This window comes from Nicotiana tomentosiformis, chromosome 7 (genome assembly GCF_000390325.3).
Source record: "Nicotiana tomentosiformis chromosome 7, ASM39032v3, whole genome shotgun sequence".
NCBI classification, from domain to species: Eukaryota; Viridiplantae; Streptophyta; class Magnoliopsida; order Solanales; family Solanaceae; genus Nicotiana; species Nicotiana tomentosiformis.
The window spans coordinates 33660890-33685439 of NC_090818.1; the positions used below are offsets into that span (position 1 = coordinate 33660890).

Sequence of the window (24550 nt, forward strand, 5' to 3'; positions counted from 1 at the left end):
CTTACTTTTTTTGAAGTTAGGCCGATATTTCAAAATTGCCTTCTTGCTTGAATTGACCTCCGGACAGCTCAAATCTATCCAAGTTAATTCAATTCAGCCAATACTAATTATAGAAATTAATTCCATATGAAAATACTAATTTTTCAACAAAATTCGAAATTTAACTCAAAAATTGCCCGGGGAGCCCACGTCTCGGATTCCGACGAAACTCAAAAAATTCGACAACCCATTCAATTACGAGTCCACCTATACCAATTTTATAAAATCCCGATAACAACTCGGCCTCCAAATCTAAAATTTCCGTTTTTGAAAGATTTTGCAAAAATCCCAATTTCTTCCACTTAAATCCGAATTAGATGATGAATATAACCATGGATTTATGAAATATAATCACTTTTGGATATAAGACACTTACCCAAGTTGAAGTCTTGAAGAAATCCTCAAAATCACCCAAGAACCGTGCTCCAAAAATCCAAAACGAAATGAATGAAATGACCATTTTTGGTCCTTAAGTTTCTGCCCAAAAAAACACTATACTGGTAGCTAAAAGTTCAATCCCATTGCTAAAAGTGTCAAATGTGGTCGCTAAAGGTGCGCATCAGAACAGTTTACACCAGCAGTTTCGTTTTCACTAAAAAGGCTCTAACTCCATCATACGAACTCGAAATTCGACGATTCTTATTCCTATGAGTCACAAATAATAATACGAACCTATTCGTTCAATCGAAACTGAATTCGGAGCTCATTTGCTCAATGCGATACCAATTTTGCTCGTTAAACAATTAACTTATGTTTCGCGAAAAACTCCAACAGCGACTTGATGGAATTAGACCAAACTTTTCAAATCACTCCTATAATTCATTATCAAAATCTCAAAAGTCTCAAAATCAAATTTCGGTCTGTAGAACTAAAAATGGACCTTTGGATCATTACATGCTTATGCTGAAAACATCAAACTCTTCCCCGGCAGTCTGTAGTGTATCAACCATAACTTCTTGTAATCAACTCCAACTGCCAAATAGTTTAAATTTCTGCAAACTAGATACAAAGGGCTACGACTTTCATGTTTTGTTCATCGCCCAACTCCTTATATTTTGCGAGATATACGCTCCCAAAATCAGCTTTGTGCAGCAGAAATTTCTGGCGATGCACATTGCTGTAGCCAAAATCTGCACTACTGGCTTCAGTCAATCAATCATAACTTTTTGTAAAAATGTCTGAATGATGAATGGTATATCATTATGGAAACTTAAATCAAAGGTCTACAACTTTCATGTTTTGATAATTTCCAGATTTCTTATAGATTTCGAGATATAAGCTTTCATAGTCAGCTTTGCGCATCAGAAATTTCGCACATTACTGTAAAAAACAATTCTGCAGTTAAAAATTATCCGAAACCACTCTGAAACTCACTCGAGGCCCTCGGGACCTCAACCCAACACACCAACAAGTCCTAAAACATCATACAAACTTAGTTGAAACCTCAAATCATATAAAACAACGCTAAAACCATGAATCATACCCCAATTCAAACTTAAGGAACTTAAGAATTTCCAACTTCTACATTCGATGCCGAAACTTATCAATTCAATTCCGATTGACCTAAAATTTTGCACACAAGTCATAAATGATATAACATATCTATAAAAAATTTCAGAACTAGATTCCGACTCCAAAATCAAAAGGTCAACTCCCCGGTCAAACTTTCCAAAAATTCAACTTTAGCCATTTCAAGCAAAATTTCACTACGGACTTCCAAAATATTTTTCGGACATGCTCCTAAGTCCAAAATCACCATACGGAGCTATTGGAATCATCAAAACACCATTTCGGAGTCGTTTACACATAATTCACCATACGATCAATTATTTCAACTTAAGCTTCCAAAACAAGAATTATTCTTTGAATTAAATCTTAAATCATCCGAAAACCAAACTTGACCACCCTCGCAAGTCATAATACACATTTCAAAGTTGCTCGAGACCTTAAGCCACCGAACGGAATGTAAATTCTTAAAACGACAAGTCGGGTCGTTACATAAACCTGCTTAGAGCCGCCAACCTACCGGTCAACCTCTGTACTTCCTTCATGCTTGCTAGCTAGTCCGGGATACCCTCGATGTCCTTGATTTTATTTTGAGAGACCAAAAACCCCAGGAACTTACCGGAACCCACTTTGAAGGCACACTTCTCCGGGTTGAGCTTCATGTTGTACTTCCTCAGAATGTCAAACGTCTCTTGGAGATATTCCAGATGATCTCCTGCATTAAGAGGCTTAACAAACATGTCGTGAGTATAAACTTCCATCATATTACCTATATGTTTTTCAAACATCTTATTAACTAGCCTCTGATAAGTGGCTCGGGTATTTTTAAGCCCAAAAGACATCATATTATAGCAATATGTGCCAAAGTTTGTGATGAAATAAGTCTTTTCTTGATCTTCCTGGTTTATCCTAATTTGATTACACCTAGAATAAGCATCAATAAAACTTATTAACTCGTGCCCGACCGTAACTTCACTTATTTGATCAATGTTTGGCAATGGGAAAGAGTCCTTTGGGCACACCTTATTTAAATCCTTATAATCTACACACATCCTAAATTTGTTATTCTTTTTAGGAACTACTGCTACGTTAGCTAGCCACTCCGGGTACTTTACTTCTCTAATCGAACCGATATTGAGTAATCGGGTTACCTCTTCCTTAACAAACCAGTTTCTGACCTCTGCTATCGTTCGTTTCTTCTGCTTTACCGGAGGGAAGCTTGGATCCAGACTCAGTCTGTGGACCGACACCTCCATTGGAATGCATGTCATATCTGAATGTGACCTTGCAAAGCATTCAATGTTATATTTAAGAAAACCTATGAGTTTTAACTTGAGTTCAGGACTCAACTCTGTTCCTAAATGGAACTTCCTTTCCAAATATTCTTCGAACAAAGCCACTTGTTCGAGCTCTTATGTGGTTGGCTTGGTTGCATCCATCTCCTCTAGTACCTGAAAAGACCTCGGCACCTAATATAATTCTAATGACTCATCTTTTTAATCATCTTCAATTGGGATAGGAGAAGGCACCGTTTCCTGTAATTTCTATTTGATGGTTTCTTTGTCCTTGCTGCTGGAATTGGTTACTACGTTCATCTCCCTTGCAGCCGGTTGATCTCCTCTGATCTTCTTAATCCCTTATGGTGTTGGAAACTTTAACAGTTGATGGTAGGTTGAAGGTACGACCTTCATTTCATGTATCCACGGCCTTTCGAGGATTACATTATAGTCTATGTCGCCATCTACCACTTCGAATATGGTGATCTTTGTTACACCTTCGGCATGTGTGGGCAGCAAAATTTCTCCTCGGGTTGTCAACCAAAACACACTTAATTTTGAAATCTAAAACATTAAGAGAAATTACCAAAGCATCATTGTCGGTAGAAGAAGTCCATCAGCATCCTCCTCTGTGAAGGTGATGTCATCTTCTGAGACTTCTAGGATTCTCTTTCCATGAGTCATCGATATCTTCATCTTCTTTGATGCCGAAAATGTCACCCCATTGACCTCGTCCCTTCCGATGATCATGTTGATTGTCATCCGAGGTGACCCTGCTGATGGCTCCGCATTGTCCTGATTTCTACCATAGTTGTTCTTGGCACGGTCACTTAAAAACTCTCTGAGGTGACCATTGTTTAACAACGTCACCACCTCTTCACGTATATGTCAGCAGTCCACAGTCCTATGGCTGTGAGTCCTATGGAATTCACACCATATATTAGGATCCCTTTGGATAGGATCCGATCGAATTGGTTTCGGGAACCGAGATTCTTTAATATTCCTCATTGCTGACACCAATTCTACCAGGCTGATTTTAAAGTTGTAATCAGATTACCTGGGAGACGCTGAATCTCGGGATCCCGATGCCTCTTTCTCCTGCAATGATCTGCTACTCCGACCATAATCTGTTCTTCTATCGGAAGTGAACCTATTCGATGATTGGAATCCTTTATTACCCCACCCATTTACTCTCTCTTAAGGTTGAAAATAACTTCTAGAAGGTCTTCGATCTGCATAAAAATAACTTTTGAATTTATCCTGATTCCGATCACGATTTCGTTCTTTGGAGGACGCCAAGGAACCAAGTTGATCATCTTCTATTCTTATTTTCAACTCATAGTGATTGTGAACATCTTCCATGTGGTTGCCTGAAACTTGAGAAAGCTCTCCTTGAACTTCTGGGAGGTATCAGAACTCAGCGGATTGGGACCCTTTGTAAATGCCTCTGCTGCCAGTCATCCGGAATCGCTGGTAACAACATCCATTTTTTCTGGAATCGGATCATGAATTCTCGCAACAACTCGGATTCTCCTTGCGAAATTCTGAATATATCTGCCTTTCTGGCCTAGACCTTTCTTGCTCCAACATGAGCTTTGATGAATGAATTTGCAAGCATTTCAAAAGAATCAATAGAATGCTCAAGTAAGAGGAAATACCATCTTAAGGCACCCTTCTCCAAACTTCTTTAACAAAACTGATTCGATCTCGTGCTGGGCCAGGTCGTTTCCCTTTACTGTCTTAGTGTAGGTTGTGATGTGCTCCTGTGGATACGAAGTCCCATCATACTTTAGAATATCCGATATCTTAAACCTCTTTGGGATCAGCTCCAGTGCCGCACTTGGTTTAAACGGCAACTGCATATGCTTCTTTGAACCTGTACCCTTTACCACCGACAATGCGCTTGGGATCTGATCCATCCGAGCATGAAACTCCTTCACGTTCTGATCCATTCGATTATTCATTTCTCTCATGAATCTCATGAGTTCAATTTTAAAAGGGTCATTTAAATTGTTGTTCCCACTACCGGTTCCTCTGGCCTCGTCAAAACTGACCTCATCCCTTGGAGTGTTGTTATCGGTTCTTTGAGTCATTTGATTTGTGGGAATGCTGGGAGGAACCGCAACCCTTCCATTTGGATTATGGGAGGTACCCGATAACACTTGCTTCAATTCTTTCATCACACGATCTTGCCTTGAGAGATTATCCATAATCGTTTTTTGTTGTTCTCTCAAGATTTTGACTGTTTCAATAACGTGCTCATCCTCCGCATCATCAGTAGTTGGGCCCCTCACATGTCGAGGATACTGGCCTTCGCGGATCGGGGCTGCCTTATCTCCTTCGTTGCAGGTTTCGCTAGTTGAATCATCACGTTGGAACTCATCTTCCTGCTCATTGTGTGCTCCAACATTGTAGACATCATTAGTTGCCATATATAATTTTTCTTTTACTAAGAAAAGAATCAAAACTTGTTAGTAACAAACGAATAGATAAAAGCAAATACACAACAGTTTGTGCCCCACAGTGGGCGCCAAATTGTTTACTCGTAAAATGATACAGTTAAATTTATAGCGTGATTTATAGACAAGGGAATCGATTTGATCCAAAAATAGTAAATTAATAAGAATACAAATAAGATTATTAGATGAAATTAAAGAAGATTACAAGCCTCACTAAGAACTTAGCCTTTCCGATTACAAGAGTGAGAGTAATGTTCAAAAACTAAGACTGAGCATAAAATGAAAGTAGATTATAGCTTTTTTGTGTGCAGAGTATTTCGTGTCTACAATGGATGTTAATCCTCCTATTTATAGACCTATTCAGGGAGACAAGATCCATAAATCAAGCTGCTCTTGAATGAGAATAAAGCCATCCTTGATGGATGCATAACGGTTGATTATAAATGCGGATATTCTCTGTAACGACTACCCATTAAATGCTATCGATGACATTGCTTTGAATCTTTGTTGCCGGCTACTCTATCTTCCGGATTCGTTCAACACCAATTGCATGTTTACATTTAGTGCCAGTTGTTTGCTGACTCACATCCCACCTATCTTTTGTTCTATGTGTCATTCTGTTATTCGCCCAACTGTCACTAATCAATTTTTACCCTATAGAGAGATTCCATTCATATCAACACTTAGGCCCTTAAAGCCTGCAAAATAAATAGAGGCAGTAACAGTTTAAACAGAATTTGAAGCAAATCAAGCCTGTGTTTCCATTGGCTGAATACATATTATGAACTTCCGCCAACAAATTACTGATAAGAAATTACCATCAATTACTAAGAAAGAGCAGATTTTTTATGATATCAATGTAACGAAAACGATCTAGGGTTATGGGCTATCTAACAATCATATTGTATTCTTAAATTGAATTGACCGACTAATTAATCTAGCTTATTGGTTGACAGGGTTAATATTGCTCATAAGAATATGTCGAGTTCTTACTCGCCTATTCAAGCTAACCTAATGCCTATATGTCTATGGAGTTAGAATCAACAAGAACGCATGTATAATTCCTGTAAATCAACCAAGCAAGGCAATTAGGTATATGTCTATCCTAACCACAAATCCGTTTCCCGATGTCCGAGTTCAAGAACTTGCCCTACTCAATCCTATATGCAATATAGAATTCCCACTTTCGAGTTCAATTCTAGATTCGTAGATAATATTCAATTGGTGATCAAGCAATTAAATAATTAAGCACAAGATTGAATAAATAAACTAATATGATAAATCAAGAAGTCAAAATCAATATCCGAATAACAATAGTCATGAAAGAACCACAACCCTAGAACGTGAAGTTTAGCTCCATATAGACATGGTAGCCAAACAACAAATCATACAAAGAAACATAAAAATTACTAAGTTTGGTGGGAGAAAGATGGAACTTGATGAATTCCGGCCTCCACAGCTTTGTCGTGGCTTTTTTCCCCTTCCCAATATGTTAGATGACCTAAAAAAGGCGTTTTTGGCTTATATATCGCGCACAAAAGTCGTGGGCCAAAGTTCTCCTATTTCTAATCCAAATCAGCTTTAGGGATTGATGCTAGGGTAGATGCGTCGCATCCACCTCGTCCTCCACTTCTCAGCTTCGCATGCTAGGGTCGATGCTTCGCATCCACCTCGTCCTCTACTTCTCAGCTTCGCATGCTAGGGTGGATGCTTCGCATCCACCTCGTCCTCCACTTCTCAGCTTTGCCCAGGTGCGGATGCTATGGGCCGACTTCACTGCTAAGGGTGCACGAAATCTGATTTTTTCTAGATTGGATGCGACGCATCCAACCCCTCTTCCTCTAGATAGAGCACCTTTTCTTCATATTGTTGCACTCCAAACACCCTAATTCATCACACACAACTCAATTAGTCATAAAACTAATAATTAAACCATGTTGGGCATTTTAAGGATCAAATAGCATCAAAAAGCGGTTAAAACATGGATAAAGTAACATCAACACATGTCGAAATATGCCCAACATCACTGCCCCACACTTAAACCTTTGTTCGTCCTCGAACAAACCATCAATATAGTAGACGAAACAAAATTAAGCTCTTATCATTCAAAGCACACTACACATATGACCATGGTTATTTGCTACAATTAGGCTCTAGAATATGCATCACATACACTTCCCTTTACTTATGTCATTCTATAAAAATATTCAAACAAAGAAAACATGCTCACAACAACCCTAACCTCAAAAACCGACTCAATGTCACTATGCACTCATGGCTTGAACACCCAATATCATAGAGAAGTTTAATAACGTTACATATCCCTCGTGAAACCATGTGCCCTCACAACAAGAACAAGAGAGCGAGTTCAATCCACACATTCGAATCTCATGATCAAATATATTTTAATGACTCACATATATCAAAGAAAATCGCTCACTCTCACAAAGAAGTCACACGCATGAAATTGGTACCATAAGCTTGCCCTTAATGTAAATCTCTACTAATGTAAGCTCGCTCGATCTAAAATCAATTAGGACTTTTTCATAGTTGTACTGTGGGCTAAGGGACGGGTAGGATATATTTAAGGAATAGTGACTCACCCTCCTAAGCACTTTAATACATCACAAAATTACTTTAAGCGTATTTTCTTCAACACCACTTCAATTTCACAAACAATATCACCCCCAAAACAGTCCCTTTTTCTTTAAGCACTACTTTAGTTCATACCCACTAGCAAGAACAAGACAACAATTTATTCATTTCTATTTTTCCTTCTTTTTTTTTCTTTTTTTTTCTTTTTTTTTCTTTGATTTCAAATTCCGCTGGTGGTGTAGTATTTTACAAAACAAGTGCATCTTTCTTCCTTTCATTGGTTCCACTCAAAAGTAACCCCACACTTAGTCCCTTTTTACTTCTTTTAGTGCTCATCTAATAATTAAAGTGTTTTAAGATGTAAAAGGATCAAAACAATGTCAATTAAGAATAAAAAGGGTATAGGCTTATAATGTGGGTACCAAATAAAAGTCAATAGGCTCAAAATGGTTAACTAGGGATAAATTTTATTTGTGATAAGCAATAAGCTCAAAAAGATCAAAGAAAGCCTAAAATCATTTTTCAAACCGAGCATCACCTCAAATTTCGCTTCAACTCACATACCGGGCAAGTTCTAGACACAAGTACAATACATGGACTACACAAAAACCTCATCACACATGGCACATGACTCACTAAGGACGGTCACATTCCGACTCTCAAAGAATGCAAGTATTCACGGAGCCACGAGATATTAAGCATTAAGCGCAAAGTGAACACAAGTCAAGAAAATGAGAAATAGTCGTCACAAAACATGCTATCCAATATATAAAGGCATCAAGATTAATATCAAAATATAGGGGAGATACTACACATGCCAAAGCATAAATATGCTACTATGAAACAAGTCAAGGGCGCTTAGGTTCATCATTCTTCCTCCTTTTATTTCCTAAATTCCTAATCTACTCGGAAAGAAAAAAACTACCCGGTTCAAACTACATCCCATGGAAAAGAACCGAGGCACAAAGAAAAACCATAGGGGATTATTACTACCTAAAGAAAGCTAAAAGACATATTTTTAGATTTTTGTTTAGACTTTAATCCCTCAAGAAAACTGTCTAGGAGATCAATCGTCGGGAAAAGTCCAATTTTTCTACTTTTTTTTTTTTCACAAAAGCTACTACACTTAAGAATGAGTACTACAACTAAGCTAAAATAGCACAGAAACTCATCCAAACGATCTCCTCACCCCACACTTAAAATTTTGCAATGTACTCAATGCACACTATAAATAATAAGAGGGTAAACGAGACTCCCTGATAGGCCAAAGGCTGAAGCAATAGCGGCTCACGAGGTACTCAGACTTCCCCCAAGCATCGTCCTTTGTGTGGGCACCCCACACTTAGTCCTCACCATCTAGCTTGCTTTTGCACTCTTCTAGTGGCTTTGCTTCCTATGCTCATAATCCTACAAAACAAAAATAAATACTACAAAATAATAAAAATAAAATAAAATAAAAAGTAAACAAAAAAATAATAATAATAAAGCTGGGTTGCCTCCCAACAAACGCCTGATTTAACGTAGCGACACGACGTGAATCACTTTTTACCTCCACCTCGAACTTATGAATTGAGCCCCTAACATGGCATCCAGTTTGCGGCTATGCTCTAGTGGTGGGGCTACAAAGATAACCAGGGCAAGTAATAAATTTTTCACTCTACACTTCTCGGCCTTTAGATGAGGAATGTATTTTTTGCTTTTTGGCATGACAAATTCAAGAATACAAGCACTCTCATCCTCACCCTTTGACTCCCCCATAGGCTCAGATGGCTTGATTACTATCTTACTATCTAAACACAATGTGGAAAAATGATTGGAATGAAGTCTAATGCGCCTGAACTCATGAATTGTACTACTATTTACATCCCCATATATACACACACTCAAGTCTCCCAAAGTAATGTTATCTATTCCCTCATATGACTCTAGAGCATTCTTCTCAATATTGGCATACTCAAGAAAAACATGGTCTAATGATTGGTATTCTCGTTTTAGCTCCGCAATTTGGTCTAGAAGATTTTTTTCAGCTTCACACAACTCATCATTAAATTGTTGGCCATTACACTCATCAACCTTTTCATTCAAATGTGCATCCAAGTTATGCACAGCCAAGCCAAAATTATCAATTTAATGTGCAAGATCATCTCTCTCCTTAGACCAATCATTCACCAATGTTGTCAGAAGACAACGTCGTTCCGCATATTCCCTTAATCGAGAATATTCGTCCCAATACCAACCCTTACTCCCATATTCAAATTCAGATTTTCAAGAGTTCAGGTCATGACAAGCCCAAAATGACGGGCCATATAAGTCTTCCGTCAACCAAGAGTCTTCATCAATAACCTTACCTCCATATATTTCATCCCCAGATGTCATGGTGAAAGAACTAGAAACACACTAAGAGAAAAATCAAATAGTTATAAAAATAAAATATTTATAAAAAGAGAAGGAAAAAAAAACTTGTAAAGATAAAAGTAAAAGCCTAATGTAGAAAAATAGTTAATTTCTAAGTCCCCGGCAACGGCGCCAAAAACTTGTTGCGGCCAAACGCACACGCAAGTATGCGCTGTCGTCAAGTAATAAAGTGACTAAAAGTCGTATGTCGAACCCACGAGGACTTGTGATTAACTATTAACTAAATTAGACTATCCTAATTATCTAAACAAGAATTAAACCTAAAAATATTTGATTCTAAACTAATTAAATAAAAAATATAAATAATGAACTTTGAACAGAGAAAGAGCAGATTTTTATGATATCAATGTAATGAAAACGATCTAAGGTTATGGGCTATCTAACAATCATATTGTATTCTTAAATTGAATTGACCGACTAATTTATCTAGCTTATTGGTTGACAGGGTTAATATTGCTCATAAGAATCTGTCGAGTTCTTACTCGCCTATTCAAGCTAACCTAATGCCTATATGTCTATGGAGTTAGAATCAACAAGAACGCATGTATAATTCCTGTAAATCAACCAAGCAAGGTAATTAGGTATATGTCTATCCTAACCACGAATCCGTTCCCCGATGTCCGAGTTCAAAAACTTGCCCTACTCAATCCTATATGCAATATAGAATTCCCACTTTCGAGTTCAATTCTAGATTCGTAGATAATATTCAATTGTTGATCAAGCAATTAAATAATTAAGCACAAGATTGAATAAATAAACTAATATGATAAATCAAGAAGTCAAAATCAATATCCGAATAACAATAGTCATGAAAGAACCACAACCCTAGAACGTGAAGTTTAGCTCCATATAGACATGGTAGCCAAACAACAAATCATACAAAGAAACATAAAAATTACTAAGTTTGGTGGGAGAAAGATGGAACTTGATGAATTCCGGCCTCCACAGCTTTGTCGTGGCTTTTTTCCCCCTTCCCAATATGTTAGATAACCTAAAGGAGGCGTTTTTGGCTTATATATTGCGTACAAAAGTCGTGGGCCAAAGCTCTCCTATTTCTAATCCAAATCAGCTTCAGGGATTGATGCTAGGGTGGATGCGTCGCATCCACCTCGTCCTCCACTTCTCAGCTTCGCATGCTAGGGTCGATGCTTCGCATCCACCTCGTCCTCCACTTCTCAGCTTTGCCCAGGTGCGGATGCTAAGGCGGATGCTATGGGCCGACTTCACTGCTAAGGGTGCACGAAATCTGATTTTTTCTAGATTGGATGCGACGCATCCAACCCCTCTTCCTCTAGCTAGAGCACCTTTTCTTCATATTTTTGCACTCCAAACACCCTAATTCATCACACACAACTCAATTAGTCATAAAATCAATAATTAAATTATGTTTGGCATTTTAAGGATCAAATAGCATCAAAAAGCGATTAAAACATGGGTAAAGTAACATCAACACATGTCGAAATATGCCTAACATCACTATTTGAAATGCTTAAGTACAAAGAATTTAAATAAGGAACAATAGCAAGAATGGTACATGAAAAGCAAGGAATTAACCGATAAAAGAAATCCCCTCATTACTTCTTCCACACTGTTTTGCCGAGAAATCTGCTTTGTCACACAATCATTTAGAGAGACCAGACAAACTTGGTGTGTAAACAAACATCAGGTTCTTTTTTCTGACTCAACTTTTTTATTTATTTATTGTTTCAATCTGAAAATCAATCCTCAGTTTGAGATGCACGAAGTATTTACCTTCTTCAACTTAATTATAATATTAATGAATACTTTCATAGTGCTTGCTTATCTTTAAGTATTTTTGTGGAGTCAAAAATGTCTAACTGATATTTTAATTAGAGTACCTCCTAAAAGGATTTATGCGGTTGTAGTGAAAAAGGAAAAGCAGATAGACATAATAAATAAAATACATTCTATGTTTTGCTGAAGTTGGTAAAACAAATGACATTTAGCTCAAATAGAAATTATATCTTTACATTTACGTAATAATTTAGTACCTTAAATCAATAATATTAATAAGAACAATAACAACAACAACAGAGCTTAACCACGGACCGTTATTATTTTAACTAATGGTCTGTCGAAACTAAAAACTCTTATAGGGATGGTTTGTAATTTCAAAATAAAGATTCGGGAATATTAATCTAGCTTATGTTTAATTATTAACTAGTAAATTTGCACGCACTTCGCGCGGTCATCGAAGGCCTCGGTGAATTTATGAACTAATCTCTTTCTAATACCTGAAAATATTAAAAATAAATTTCAAACCATACAAGCATTTACATGCCTATGCAACAGATTTTCTCAATAGATACGTGAATTATCAGTTATTGAATCCATCATGAAAATAAACCAGAAGTAGATGATTCTATAGTATTGGAAAAGGAAGAGAAGTCAATAAAGCAAATGTCAGAAATTCATGTTTTGAGGGTGTTACTGCATGCAATATACCAAACCAGTACAAATCTACAAGTCAGCAACAATTCAATTAAATGAGCAAGATTAGAATTCTAGAAATAAGAGTGTATATGGTATAGGTCATTCACTTTTCTTGTTTTACAACCCATACCACACCTCCTACACTACTACTGCTGATTATAAAGTGATTTGGTCATATTATAATCATATTATTATGTGATTTGGTCTCACACTAAAGGTTCCTCAGATTGGTCTTTTAATTTGACTCGCTCAATTTGTTGTCACTTCTCCTTCCTTTATACTTGCACCATTTTGCACGTACATGAGAATTCCCTTGTTAAGGTTGTCAACCAACAATTTAATGTCTTATGAACAACTGACGCCAGGAAACTGTTGAACTCCCAATAAAACAAAGAAAAACGATGTTGCATTGTCCCTCATGTTAATTTCTCGAATTGTTTACGGGGAAAAATAGACATATATATAAAAAATATACCTTTTTATCGGCTATTATTTTAGGAGCGACTAAAAATAAACGTTTCTCTTGTTTATTTATAGAAGTCATTCTCACCGATTATTATAAATGCCTCAAAAAAACTGGATATGCCTTTTCTCTCAAGCATCTTTTATGGCTAATGTGAGGTATTAACCATAGTGCTGATAAATGATATCTTTTCCCTGAATCATTTCTAGTGCTCGCCTTGCCTAGTCATTGCCATGCTTCTAATATCATCAGCAATGCCTGATATGATCGCTGTGATTATAGAGAAGAACAAATTCTGATTCCCATTTTCTAGATAAGAGTGATGCCGTCTTCTTTCCTTGTGAGTTTTTGAAAACATGAAAATAAAAGGTAATTGCAGTGGTAGCCAAATGGTTTGATCTTCCATGTATATTTGGAGATTGTATACCCGAAAAATTGGATAGAGTTAAATTTGTATATGATTCTAAGGATACGTGATATAACTTGGTACAAATCGCAGAGTGAAATAGAAATATATATATTTTTTGACAGATGGAATGAAACATAAGGCAGAGAAAAAGGAAATGTTGATGAACAAGGCAAAGTAAATGAGCCCAAAAGTGTTGATCTCTCAGAAGTTGTCTTTTTTTTTACCATGTATCTCTATGCTTACAAGAATTCCCCCATTTATAGTAGAGGGATCCTACTTTATCTATATAAAAAATATATAGTGGAGAACCCATGATAAATTATTTTTTTCTCGATTCCTGCCAAAATTCTCTCCCCTAGTGCGGTTGCAACGGCTCTTGTCTGTGAGCTCAATACCGGCTCGAGCTCGGTATTGGATCGAGCCCTCGGCCTTGGTTCGATCTCGACTCTGACTCGGAGTCTCGATATTCGGGGTGAGTTTTGGTCGGTCTATGCATCTTCGATAATCTCCGCTTTGCCTCGTAGTTCGATTTGGATATGAGCTCGATAATGATACCGAGCTTGTCGTTGATTGGTCTTGGAGCTCGAAGCTCGACGCCCTTACTCCGGACCTCGACCCGTCGTCATGCAGATACCCTTTGATCGAAGTATTATCACCTCGACCAGTCCGTACGACTGACTTAATCGGTTTTGACCGTACACAGAGATCATATTGGTAATCTGGATTTGGTGCAAAATAAGAAAGGGGTATATATCTCCAATTTGTAGTAGGGGATCTTGGTTTCGTAGAAATAAAAAAGAAAAAGAAGGGTACAAGAAACACCATAGAATACCATGCATGTTTTAGTAACTCAAAGTTGCATTTAAGGTATATCCCTATATAATCCTTTGTTAAAAAGTTCAGTCTATATTTAGAAATATTTTAGCAAATGTTTTAAAAAATATATATAAACTACTCACTGCTGAAATTAGAATTTCTCAATAAGGCCTAATTTACTATATGCACCACAATGTAGACATTGATAGCCCCACCTGATCCTTTGAGTGCTTATAGTCATACCCAACTCAAACACATGAGATGCATAATTTAACAGAAATAACCCTAAGAAAATATATGCAAAGTAAATTTAAGAAACAGAAGTATCTTGAGTTCTTCTTCCACTCACATGTTGCCTTTGATGACAAAGGAGTCGTAGAGAATACATCTCATTGCTTCTGAAAGTATCAAATCCATATGGTGGTGAGATAATTTGTTTGAGATATTCTCTCTATACAAGAAGGCTTTACCTCTAAAATCTGGGAAACTAAAAAGCAAAAGTCTCGTCGTTTCATTGTGACTTATAAATCTTCAAATTTAATATGAATTGAACAAAAAAAAAAATTGATTAGGGGAAGAATGAGAAAAAAGGAACAAACAGAATACCCGAACACACTTAATTGTCCCCTTAAAATTCTTCTAGTCTCAGTTTTCGGCTGATTTATGGATGGAAAATAATTAATGAATAGACAGTTAAAATTAAGCACTACCAAAATATGATGAAATGTTCATAACAAGGTGCTTCTTCGCTAGAGAATTCTTACCAGCAATTCACTTCTCCTCGACAGTCTTCACTGTATTGCTAACTGAATGGCATGTATTGGCATTGCAAGGTTTAGTACTATAAGAAGTTTAGTGAAGGCCAACATATTAATCACAATTTTGCTTCTTCAACGCTTTCGAACCTTTCTTCTCGGACTTGTTCGATGCATTGGGGGTTTTCAATTATGCTGAGAGAGATTCAAGATAATTCTAAGCGGGAAAACAAAGAAATCGTTAACTCGTTAACTCTGCCTGGAGGGCTTTCTATTGTATACAGGGAAACTAAACAACAACAACAACAACAACCCAGTAACCCAGTACAATCCCACTAGTGAGGTCTGGGGAGGATAGTGTGTACGCAGACCTTACCTCTACCATAAGGTAGAGAGGCTGTTTCCAAATGACTTTCGGCATCCTTTCCTCCAAGAACTCCCCACCTTGCTCTTGGGGTGACTCAAACTCACAACCTTTTGGTTGAAAGTGAAAGTTGCTTACCATCAGAGCAACCCCTCTTGCCATACAGGAAACTAAAAAAACCAATAAAACAAAAAAGAGAAGATTGTTCAAGAAGAAGCAAGAGATAGAGTTAGCTAAGGAAAAAAGGGGGTGTATTTAAGAATGCCAACGGAAGTGTCTTTTGAGTTATCTAACTGAAAACGTAAGCCGTCCATTCGGGACAACCGATAAGAAAAACTGAATATATAAGCGACGGATGAGTGTTCTTTTTAAAATCGAAGAGATGATTTAAAAAATTTTAAAAGCGCAAAAAAATGAGGAAAAAGATAAATAGTCATTCTATTCAAAGAGAAGTACCACCTCACTTGTCTATGCCCCTGCTTTATATAGAAATATAGATTAGGTTTTCCAATTTCATGTATCATGGAATACTTTTGTGTGAACTGTTTATAATATTTTCCTACAAATACTTGGTTTGACTCTTTCACAACATTAGTTTTGTTTTATTTTGATTTTTTATCATAGAAGTATCATAAGAAGATATTATTTCAAATGATTTAATATGAATAAAATAAAATTATTATATTGACCTCTGATATTTTGTAGATACGGGTCCTTACTCTATATTACTTTTCTTTACACTACCTATGTATTTTTAACTATACTTATTTTAAACAAACAAATGAAAACACAAAAAAAATGATCCGCAGATGAGTTCATAAGTTGCTTCAGACAAACAATTTCACTTTTTAACAAACAGATTTATTGGCATTCAAAATAATGTAAAATAACTTAATATCATAAATAAAAGCAATAGGAAATGATTCTGAATAATAAAGCTTCTATTATTAAGTAAATCAAATAGTCAACCCCGGGCCCGCACCCTGAAACCCGATAAAACTCACAAATTCCAAACATCAATTCCGATATGTGTCCAACGATACCAATATTATCCAATTCCAACCTCAAATCGGCCTTCAAATCATCAATTTATATTCTAGAAAAGTTTTTACTAAAACTCCAAATTTTTACAACAAAATTCATCAATCAAATGCTAAAATCGAGATTGAAATTATGAAATAATAAAAAATCCGAGTTTAAAACAATTACCCCAATCAAAATCATTAAAATTCCCTCCAAAATGGCCCAAAACCGATCTCTCTAACCCAAAATGTGATAAATGAAACCACACCCCTCGTTAAAGATATTTCTGCCCACGGATAACGCATCTGTGGTCCATGCCATCACACATGTGGTATCGCATATGTGAAAATTCCATCGCAGATGCGAAATTTACTAATCTGCCGACTATTCGCTTCTGCAAAACCCAAGCCGCTTCTGCGAAAACCCCCTTGCAGATGCGAAACACCCAACTCCAACCAATGTCCGCTTATGTGCCCTCTTGTCCACACATGCGGTCTCGCGAATGTGGAAATAACCTCGCATCTGCGCACCCATCCAGACTCCATCCAGCATCGTATTTGCGACCACCATGGCCGATTCTGCAGTCACGCACCTACGACCTTTCCTTCGTAGGTGCGAAAATACTAGAAACCAGACACCTTCAGCAATTTAATCAAGTCCAAGGATGATTTGAAAACAATCCAAAACATACCCGAGGCCCCCAGGACCCCGTCCGAGCAAACCAACAAGTCCTAAAATACAACACGAACCAACTCGAGGCCTCACATCATACCAAACAACATCAAAGCGATGAATCACACCTTAATTCAAGTCTAAGTAAACTAATAAACTTCCAACTTACAAAACTCATGCCGAACCACCTCAAATCAACTTGGAAAGACCTCAAATTTTGCATGCAAGTCCCAAATGATACTACAAGCCTAGACAAACTCCTGGAACCACAATCCGAACCCAATATCAACAAAGTCAACTCTCGGTCAAACTATCAACCTTCCAAGCCTTCAACATCCCAACTTCCGCCAAAAAGTACCAAACCAACATACAGACCTCCAAATTCAAATCCGTACATACGCATAAGTCCAAAATCACCATACGAAGCTATTGGCTTTATCAAAACTCCATTTCGGGGGTCGTCTACCTATAAGTCAAACTCCGATCAACTCTTACAACTTAAGCCTTCAATCAAGAGACTAAGTGTCCCAAATTAATCCAAAACTCTCGCTAAACCACACCAATCAACCCCTCTAAGTCACGTAACCATAAATACACATATACAAAGCATCAAATAGGATAAACGAGGCTAAAATATTCAAAATAGTCATTACAAGTTAACCTCTCCACTGAACCTTTACCGAGGCAATATTCTTCGACCTCAGCTTTCGAGCCTGCCTACCTATCCAAATTGTTCATCGGCTCCTCAACATAAGTCAAATCATTGTCCAACTTCACCAAGCTGAAATCCAACACATTTGTCAGATCAACATAGTACATTCAAAGCATGAAAACATAAAACACCGGATGAACTCTGGATAAGCTGGGTGTGAAAGAAAATTTGTTAGCCACCTCACAAGCTCTCTCCATCATCTCGAAAGGACCAATATACCGAGGGCTCAACTTTCTCTTCTTCCCAAATTTCATCCTGTCCTTCATAGGTGAAGCTAGAAGAAGAACCTTATCACCCTCCATAAAAGCCACATCATGAGCATTCCTATCAACATAACTCTTATGTCTGGACTGTCTTGTACGAAGCCGTTCCTGGCTCAATTTCACCTTCTCCAAATCATCACAAACCAAATATGTGCCCAAACGTTTAACCTCACCTTGCTCAAACCAATCAATCAGAGAATGACATTGTTGACGATCAATTGTTTCCCTCCCTTTTTAATTGATTTATCACGCTTCTTGATCAACAATGACATAATAAAGTATAATTTTATAAATTAATATTCAAATTACATATTTTTCTAAAACATAAATAGTAAAAATAGTTATTAACAGTAATAATAACCTATAACTATTGTAGTAATTTAACCTCAAGAATTACGGTTATGTCACCACTATTTTTAAGTTAATTAACCAATCGACCCTTTATTTAATTTTAATGTAGCCATAAGACAGTAACTATTTTTGAAAATATAAAATTAGCTTATAAATACGTATATAGCAATTCACTAATAATATTTTAGTATATATTATTGGGATTAAATAAGCTGAATTAATTTAATTATGAAAAAAGGAGTTAAAAATTTCAATAGGCTATGCTTTCAATTACTAATTTTCAATGAAGGTGGCTATGTGTGCAATTGTTATTCTTTCACCAAAACCAACTCCATAGGGCCCAAAGAATTAGCCGAAGACGTTTTGACCCGTCTGGGCTCAAGTCCAACCAGCTCTACCATCTACTTGGCAATACATGCATTTTCGTTTACACCAATCACTACGCACCATGTCAGCCTCTCAAACATACTCACAAAACAAACACATTCATCAGTGGTCGTTGATCCAATTTATGAACGACCTGGATTAGTCGTTTTTTTCTTTTTTTAATTAATTTCGTCAAACATTAATCCCGACCGTTGGATCAAAATGATCGAACAACTCCTATTTACCCATAATCATTTTTTCTCTTATTTTGTCTGAATATTCTTGAGTTGTCGATCAAACCTATCCGACAGTCCAAATTCGTTCAACCTCTTTAAACATATCTAAAACTCAAATCCTAATTCATTTTCAGCCCACAGCATCCGTCTCTCTTTCCCTTTTCTGTCATTTCTATCACCACTGTTACCAATTTGAAACGCATCACAACGCGACTGTCGTTCCACCTCTTCATCTGTCACTTCCCCCAAATTAAATAAAGGACGAGAATCTCGCTGATACTTTTCCCCGTCCTCTCATCTCCGCCCCCTGACCCGTCTCTGAAACAGTAACCCTAAAAATGAAAATTCAAAAATCAATCATCATCACACCCTTAAAAGATCCAAAAACACATCGTCACCTAAATTCTCTCACTAAATCTCCCTTAAAGTTTCGCATGCATCTCTGAATCAAACTGGAGACACGAGATTCAGAGGAATCTATGATTTTATGCTTGTCCTGCATGATCCGTTGGTTAAAGCTTCAACCCAGTGGTGTATTTTCATAACCATGGGCAAAACTAGGGGTTTTGAGACCGCAATGGCTTCCTTCTCATCACCAAACATCGAAGGTGAATCTTTTCCTCTTTTACCTTCTTCATCAGTATTCAAACTTCGAATATTCTGAATTTCAAATTCAAAAGCAACCCTAAAACTTTGGATATAAATACCAGGCTTTAATGCCTTCAACAACCACGGGTTAATATGTTATTGAATACATAGAGTCAACTGTTAAAAACATTTTCGACTTTGAGTCGCATTGCTTTCCTTTTTCTTTTCTTCTGTTCTTGCTGAGTTTTCTCTTTGAGTTTGATTCTGGAGATAACCCTTTGACGACTCGACTCAACGCCTTGGTTTGCTGCCTCAGAGAAGGTTAGTATTCGTTTACTTCTGTTCGCTCCAGTTTATTTAAAGTTGTAAGCATGTTATATTGAATATGTGTTAATAACTTCCACGTTTGGCATATATAGTATTTGTTTGAATGTTTCATCTAGAGGTTCATGAAAATTCATATGGATAGTTATGATTTAAGTCGAAATCTATCTGTAAATATTTGTTGTGAAGTTTGGTTCTTTAGCATATTAGAAAATCATGTCTTAAGTTTTCAGGTTGATGTACTCGCTAAACTCTGCTGATATGAATACTTATTTCTCGACCATGACTGAATTTTGTTTGTAAATTCAGTAATTATTCTTCTATCTTCTCACACGAAAGCATATGTTCAAAATGTTACCTCTTGTCATCATAAAACTGTGACACCTTCGTGTGAATATAAATCATGTTATATGATCATCATTTGCTTTAGTTTAAATGTATTGATAGGGAATTGGACATTCTAAATCTTTTTTTGGGAGGCTTACTTGTCTACTGTGAGCATGACTCTCCATGAGTAAAGCATGAAACCTATTCCATAACCTAAAGGATTATGATTATAGGATTAACTGTTGGTATGCTCTATGGGCTTTGAACATGAATTGGATTAGATTACCATGTCTTGATTAATGTATTGATCACCACATTTATATAACTGTCGTAACCTTGTATAAGTCTTGTTTGGTTCATGGTTTCATAATTTAGATTCATTGATTTTGCAAACGTTATAATTATGTGAACAGAATCATGTTCAGAGGATGTTATATGAGACATGCTATTGTAATATTGTTTTGATTCATTTACTTGGCATGAGTGGGATTTTATGTATTCTTGTAATGACTTGGCCGATCGTTTTGAGTATTTTAGTCGAGTTTCCCCTATTTGATGTTTTATATATATGCAATTGAGGTTTCATGACTCGCATGGTTGGTTGGTTGGGCTTCAGGGAAGTTTTGAATTGAATTGAGACACTTAATCTCAAGGTTAGGTGCTTAAATTGTAAGAGTTGACTAGAGTTTGACTTTTGTATAGAAGACCTCAGAATGGTATTTAGACTGTTTTAATAGGTTCGTATGGTGATTATGGATTTAGGCGTATGTCCGAATATGGATTTGGAGCCATGTAGGTTGGTTTGGACCTATTTGGCAAAAGTTGGAAAGTTGACGGTTTAGAAAGTTCATAGGTATGACCGGGAGTTGACTTTGGTGATATCGGGTTTAGATTGTGGTTCCGAGAGTTAGAATAAGCCCGTTTTGTTATTTGGGACTTGTCTGCAAAATTTGAAGTAAATCCGAGTTGATTTGATGTGGTTCAACATGCGTTTTTGAAGTTGGAAGTTCATTAGTTTCCTTATGCTTGAATTGGGGTGCGATTAATGGTTTCGATGTTGTTTTGTGTGATTTGAGGCCTTGAGTAAGTTAGTGTTATATGTTGGGATTGGTTTGTGTGGTTAGGCTACTATGAGACTAGTTTGGTTTCATGCCTCATTATATCCGTGTTTTCTCTAATTAAATGATATTTTGAGCTATGGTTTATGGTAGAAATCATGTCTAAGCTATGTGCTTAATTGTTTGAGACATAATAAAGCTATTCTTGCTTTTTTGAGTTGTTTGCCTTTATTGTAGACCTATTCTTAGTCATAATTCTTAATCCGTATGTTATCTCTTAGTCTCTGTACGCTATTTGTATGTCATATCACATGTTGTTGATGCCTTCAGATGTGGTACTGTTTGGGCTGAGTTCTATAAGATGTGAGCCATTGAGACTTGAACGGTTGATGACTGATGTGGGCCCTAAAGCCGTATTGTGATTTTATATTGGATAGGGTTTCATACCATAACAGATTGATATTTGGATCGGGTTGCACGCCGCAACAGTTATATTGATTGATGATTAGTGCTTGGGCAGGGATCCGCTCCTCTGGTGTCTGATGTTATAGTGAGCGCAAGCACAATGTTATATATGTACTTTGGTGAGGGTATTGTGGAAGGAACCCGTACAGTGCTGAGTGTGGATGTGTGTGTGATAGTGAATGGCACTTGTGCCAGGCACCATGAGTGTGCTGAGAGTGAGTATACTTGATGATTTCATTGTGATGTTATTGATTTGATATGTATATTTGACATGTAGGAATAGAGATGTATTTTCCTTATGCTAGTTGGTAAATGAAATAACTTATCTGTTGTTGAAAGTTTGGAAAATCACAATTTCCTTGATAAACTTACATTTTAGAAATTTCGGTGAAAGATTGGGGTTGACTGTTATACTTGGAAAGCATGTCTAATTTTCCGTAATTATGAACGAGCTGAACATGATATCTTTTGAGTTATTTACTTGTACTGTCTTCATTATATTATGAGTTATTGATTATTGGTGTTGGATACTAATTTTCTTCCAAGCTCGTCACTGCTTTTACCTCGAGGTTAGGTTTGTTACTTATTGAGTACATGGGGTCGGTTGTACTCATACTACATTTTGTATTTTATATGCAAATCTAGGTACTTTCGGGTGTGGTGATTGCTAGATTTCGCACCGGTACCAGCTTATGGAGACTACTAGGTAAATGCTATGTCGTTTGAAGACCTTGAAGTTCTCTTTCTTTATTTCTCTTATCACTATTCTATTATTCAAACAACTTGTATTGAGGATTTGGTCATGTATTTTGAGATTCTGTAGTGCTCATGTACTCATTGAAACCATATCATCGGGATGGTTGTAGTTGCGATATTGTTGCTTTTTTCAGATATGTATGATTATTTTGTTGTTGAGATTATTAAGTTATGTTATTTGAGTTTTATTATTATTGTGAAATTGTTATCTTTCCTAGAAAGCAATGTTAGGTGTCGTCGCGACTGCGGTGATAGTTTAGGTCGTGAAAAGTTGGTATCAGAGCACTAGGTTGTCTAGGTCTTACGAGTTATGAGTAAGTTTAATAGAGTCTGTAAATCGGTAGAGAGACGTCTGTACTTATATTCAAGAGGCTACCGAACTATTTGGAAACTTTACTTTCTTGCATTCTTATTGTGTGGATTTGTTAATTTCGAAGTCCGAACTTTTACTTTTCTTTTCTCTCATAGATGGTGAGGTCTCTACTCCTCAGGATAGGGGTAAGGTCTGCGTACTCACTGTCCTCCCCTGACTCCACTTATGGGACTACACTGGATTGTTGTTGTTGTCCTAAATATTATTTAGGAGTTAGCTATAACATAACAAATCACGTAGGATAAAAAGGCAAACACTCTTAGGTTAGTAGTCTCATTTTATAATACTTGCAACCTTTTAAAAGATGCGTACATATTAGTTACTCATCAATGAAGCATATTTAACTAGCCTTCCTCTACTGATTTTGTCAAAGTATTTGCAAAACTGAATTCCAAATGAATAAGGCAATTGTTTTAAAGATTGATTGATCGCTTTAGAAAAAATGAAAGTGGAACTATCTTTTGAAAGAAAAACCATGCGCAGGCAGAATAGGATTCAACCTAGCTTTTACGATATAAGGATGCAAAACTATTCTAAACTCAAGTGGCATGGCCCAAAGAACTTTCTTAAGCATTTATCTTACATAACAATTACCGATCTATTTTGGAAAACAAAATTACTATAATTTTAACCACTCTCTTACATTATATTACAAATAACTCTTACTATCTTTTGAAGTAATTGTAGTAAATCTCTGATTAACACCCTTCTTTGTCTTTATCCATCAAGGTTCCACCTTTTCTAATCATTTTCTTTAAAAATTCTCTATTATCCAAGTAACCGTTCACTCCAACTAAGCTTTATAACCTCAGCTCATCCATGTAGACTTTATAAGGACCCACTTAACAACTGTATGCCATAGATTAATTAGAATGTAAACAAAACTTTTTACCATGTGTAGACTAAGTTTAAGGAATTGCCTTACGGTAGATTTTAAGGGATGTCGTACATCTGCCCCTTAGAATAATTTGAACCATTACCTAGATTCTCACTGGTTTAGCAGATTATTAGGATATTGATTTATATCTAACTTATAAGTACCCTAGTATACCTTAAATATTAGGTAGAGACTCTTCACTTTTATGAACTTCAAGAGAACCATAAGTTATATTTTGTTTTAACTCGTGTAAAATATATTTTTATGCTTCCTTAATTTCTACTATATGTTTATTTGCTCCATCACCAATACTATCACTAGTCTATCACAATTATCTATTATTGCTTTTATACAATATTATTGCATTTTCCTATCACCTTGGCAGTACACAATTACACACAAGTCACGCGGGGTTATTTTTTCATCCTTCCGAACCTTCTTTCAAAAAAAATATTTTGTTTTAGAGAATGACATGTGAGGTCAACTGACATGCCATCTCATTGTTATTCAGTCCCACTCCCAATGTTTAAGGAACACTCTACTCATAAAAAATATAGGTCATGATGCATGTACCTTAGGTGAATCGATCCATGTCATTGACTCAAAA

At 36.5% G+C, this 24550-nt stretch overlaps 2 long non-coding RNA genes across 3 annotated transcripts; one reads left to right on the top strand and one right to left on the bottom strand.

Annotated features, from left to right (window-relative positions):
- Window positions 1–13752: 13752 nt before the first annotated feature.
- Window positions 13753–15982, bottom strand: LOC108946566 (uncharacterized). Its single transcript, XR_001970875.3, has 2 exons — window positions 15198–15982; window positions 13753–14336 (listed from the first exon to the last, which is right to left on the bottom strand). It is a non-coding gene; the product is annotated as an uncharacterized lncRNA (long non-coding RNA).
- Window positions 15983–19234: 3252 nt separating this feature from the next.
- LOC104104641 (uncharacterized) lies at window positions 19235–22857 on the top strand. Of its 2 annotated transcripts, none has more exons than XR_001970880.3 (2): window positions 19235–20084; window positions 21803–22857. It is a non-coding gene; the product is annotated as an uncharacterized lncRNA (long non-coding RNA). The 2 variants fall into 2 exon arrangements; XR_688168.4 differs by having other exon boundaries at window positions 22583–22857.
- Window positions 22858–24550: the final 1693 nt, after the last annotated feature.